At 44.2% G+C, this 4,379-nt stretch overlaps 1 protein-coding gene across 1 annotated transcript in view; it reads right to left on the reverse strand.

The window, feature by feature from the left end:
• LOC120807839 (26S proteasome regulatory subunit 4) overlaps positions 1 to 4,379 on the reverse strand; it is a 170,662-nt gene that overhangs the window by 56,756 nt on the left and 109,527 nt on the right. The gene's annotated exons all lie outside the window — the stretch shown is intronic.

Below are 4,379 nucleotides of genomic sequence, written 5' to 3' on the forward strand. Positions count from 1 at the left end.
AATCGTTTGTGCTGACAAAACAGTCGTTTTTCTTTGAAAGTTGTGCTTCTTTACATTGCAATTCATGGTAACAACCAAAGGAGGAAAAGTTTGATTTAATTCTGTGGATCTTTATACTCGCCAAATGAGTCTGGTATTTTTGCCGTTCTTCTTCAGTCGTCTCTTGTTCAGATCCTTCAGGCATTTTATAATGTTCATTGATGGGGCTGTAGTTACTGGTTCCTCTTCTTCATCCTTGGTTTAGTGTGGTGTGGTGGGAGGTTGGCGAGGGAGATTACAGCTGCTGGTGAATTGGAGTCCACTCAAACTGTTGAGTGTCTTTTGAGTTTTTTCCCCTCCCCCTCCTGGTTGTCAGCTGGTCTAGTTGGGATCTTCTAGCAATTCCTGCCACCTGCTGCTGATCTTCTTGATTGTCTTTACTCGCCTCCAGTATTGAAGCCCCATCTTCCAGTCTTCGCCAGTTCGTCAGATATTCTTGTGGTAATCTGCTTCCCGGCTGCTGTTCTTTCGAATAGTATTTTGTTGCTTTACTATTAGTACTGGTATTACTGTGCAGGATTTCACTTCCAGCCGTCTGCTTCTTCCCCAGTTTTATTCCGTGTCCTGCTCCTCCGCCTTGACCAGCACTTGTCCCTGCCTCGCCAGTTCCCGTCCGGAGCTCCAGCATCCAGCCTCCCCAGTATCAACCTCCATCTACCTGTGTCTTAAAATAAACTTCTGTGGTGAAGTTTAGTCTGCCTAGTGGATCCAGTTCTTTGAAAAAAACTAACACAAACATGTTCCTTGTATGATAAGAACAACAACAAAAGACTTTAATGGTCAAAAGCAAAACCAGGGACACACAGACGTGGACCTCCGACTGTTAAAAATGACGCGACAAGAGACACACATGACTTAAATACACTGGGAAGGGGCAGGTGATTGGACACAGGTGGAAACAATCAGACAATCACAGGGAATGACAGGACAAGGCAGGAAGTGAAGTTACCCGGGGACACGAGTGGCAGAAAACTACAAAATAAAACAGGACGTGAACCCAAACCGTGACAATTTCTCCCTTATTTATCTTTCTGATTCAGTTTTTTTTTTTGTAAAATATATATGTATTTGTATATATAACATATTACCATAGTGTGTGTGTATATATATATAACCTATTACCATTATTGTAACAAAATTACTTGTAAGTTGACTCCATGGTCTAGGTGGGGCCTTTGCTTACCAATTCCTACATTGCGGATCCACCAGTGAGCTCTTCTCCACAGACACCACTAAGCCTTGGGCATTATTTTCTCTCCTATAAGTGATCCTACTGGCTTACACTTGGGATTTTCACTGGTTTCCAGACCTTATTGTACTCACCTCCCTGGTTAGCCAGCTACACCTCGAAGGAGTCGGGTATCTAATCTAAGAGTCATCAGCGGCGCAATCCCCTGCAAGCAATTCGCTCACCTTCCTACTGTGCGAGAGGTGAATCCAGGATGGTCTGTCTGCTATGCTGTTAGCTGTAGGTGTGCTCAGGAGTACTAGGAAAAGTAATTTATTTTCTTTGAATGTGTTTTTCATATATTCTGCTGTGTTCTCTCCCATTTGGTAATTTTGTTTAACAAGGTTTAAGCTCGGAAAGATAAGTTAAAAATGAGTCCATCCTAACCCCGCCACATCTGCCCACCGTTCAGTGACACGTCTTTGTCTCAAAACCCTTCGTTGTTGTGACAAAGATTTGGTTATTCTTAAATGTTGTTTTGAAGAATGCTTGTGCATATCTCATCTGGCCTTTGTCTGTAGAAACATTCAGTACACGTCTGTAATGTTATTCTTTTTAGGCAGTTTGAAGTGTTACTTCATTAATTTATTTTAGCTCTTGTTGAGCTCTTACAGTTAAATTAACAAAGTAGTTATCGCTTGTTGACTTAGAAACTATCCCTTCAGTCACTCATGCTTTATTACAACAACTTTCATTCTCTCTAACTAAACAGTAACTAAACAATTCTTTGTTGTCTTGTTTGTAAACCTGTTTAGACCTATGTATCTGTGATCCTTAATGGCATCAAAAGATATTCTATGTGTTCATTTGTAGTTCTCCTCCTAATGGTGTTTGATGATTGTTTCATTAATAAATAAACCCCATAAGACCTTAGTCTCCTCAGCAGTCCGTCTCTTCTTATAGAGTCCATTAGTGCTGTATGCCCATTGTAAAGTGAACACCCAGGTAAGATTTAATAATCTCAAAGTCCGTTCCCTGGATGTTCACTGGTTCTGGAGGACTGTGTTTGCCCTGGCGGGGTTCCACCACTAGCTCTTTGGTTTTGCAAGAGGGTCCGCTGCCACCATCTAATGGAGTCCTGGTTCAGTTCCCTGTATTCCCTGTTATCACCGGTGGAAATGAGGCTGACGATTGCAGAGTCGTGTTGGAAGTCTGAGGTATATATGGAGAAAAGGAATGGAGCCAGAATGGTTCATTGCGTTGCCCCCTTGCTGCAGGATACCAAGTCTGACTCACATTCCCAAATCCGCAAGTACTGTGGACGAGGTAGTCCAGGACCCACGGAGAGAGATGGTGGTCCACCCCAGTCTGCTCCTGCAGTCCCTTAGAAACAAACTGTGAATGGTGTTGAAGGTACTGTGGAAGTCAGGGAACATCTCTCACAGTGCTTTGGCATCAGTTAGGAACTATTGTTGGATCTCTCAGCCTGAGGGTAGATGCTGCCTCCAAGTAAACAGCTCATTGAGATGAGTGACAGGTGTTAAGTTGTGAACTTGACCAATTAAGTAGGAGCAGAAAGGCAGAGCTCATAATACCCATCCTGCCTAAAGGCGGAAAATTACCAACGTTAGCTGAATATCATCATGATGATTTGTGGGGTTTGTCCTCTGACCACCCAGAGGTGGAGTATGGACAGGAACAGTCTTCTCATACCACAATTAATGTATTTGAAGCACAGTAAGTCATAATTTGGTTCTTTTCTTGTAGTGAGCCCTTGCAACAACGGTTCCATCTTTGTAATGTGGAGGAAATTACAAAGCTTCTCTGACCCTATTCTCACATGCCAAGGGCTTTATGGCTTTGTGTGCCTATTTATGGCCGCTTCCTGGGTGCAGTTTAGAGGAGGGGTGGTGAGCGCAGGGTGCCACTGTGGCTCTATCACTCTATTAACAAAGGGAGGAGACATGGCAGGGCAGCACATTCATCATCCAGCCAGCAGCCGGCCCTGTGGAAAAGACAATACACATTCCTCTGAGCTCGCGTTTGCTTGTGCGCAGATGTGTGTGTGTGTGTGTGTGTTTGTGTACGTGTGTGTGTTTGTGTGTACCTGAGATCCCTATGTAGTTGAGGTAAGTGATGGCGACATCCCACAGATCCTCTCCAGACAGCTGGGAAAACTCTAATGAGCCTGTGAACCTGCTGAGAAGTGTGTGTGTGTGTGTGTGTGTGTGTGTGTCTTTGTGTCTGTGTTATCACCTCAGTGTGTACACAATCCTGTGCTTTTAAATCTGTAATTTCCCAAGACTCAATAAAAATAGAACACTTTTAGAGGGACGCATCTCTTATGGTTTGAAAACGCAGCTCTTCATTTTCCATAACTATAAGTACAAAATTAAATCAACTAGGTTTGAACGAATCGGCTGTCTCCCTTCGTAACCCCCTCAAGTCCTGCCTGCTTCCGTGCAAGTCATAAAGAAGCAGTTGAAGGCATTTCTGTACGGCTGTTTGTTATTACTACTGATTGAATTTGTGTGTGCATGTTTGTGACTTTAGCTTTGTCATTCATGACAGTTGCCCAGCAGGAGGAGAGCACACTCTCCATCTTGTGACCTTCGCGGGTGCTAACGTCGTTGTCATGGCAGCACGGCTTTATGCTGTCTGACAGGTCTGATTTGTCCTTGACAGGAATACATCTCCCCTTGTCCTTGTCTCATATACAGTAACATGTACAGTGTCATATTCTCTCTCTCTCTCTTGCAGACACGCACCCATTTGCCCATACACATGCTTTGATGCGATTGAATTACATTTACCTGCAACACGGCGAGCCTCCTGGCTGCAAGGCCCCCTGCTGGACCCTTACGGCTCAGACTAAAGTGAGACGAAGCCTTTTCAAGAAAAGGGACTTTACACATTCAGAGCGTGACACATTAACCTTTCTTCTCCCTCCCTCCTCCATGGTCTTTTCTTTACTTCTCCTTGTGCCGCTTTTTCCTGGGCTGTTTCTCAGGCCAAAGGTTCGGTAAGGGTTGGATTGGATCACACGACGGGGGCCACTGAGCTACTTCCCGTTATGTAATATTTGGTGGCGTAATGAGATAACCCGATGTCTCCATGATAGTGCAAGTGCTTGCACACATACATAAACAGACACCACTTCCTCTAGCTCCCT

Source organism: Gasterosteus aculeatus, chromosome 18 (genome assembly GCF_964276395.1).
Source record: "Gasterosteus aculeatus chromosome 18, fGasAcu3.hap1.1, whole genome shotgun sequence".
Taxonomy (NCBI): Eukaryota; Metazoa; Chordata; class Actinopteri; order Perciformes; family Gasterosteidae; genus Gasterosteus; species Gasterosteus aculeatus.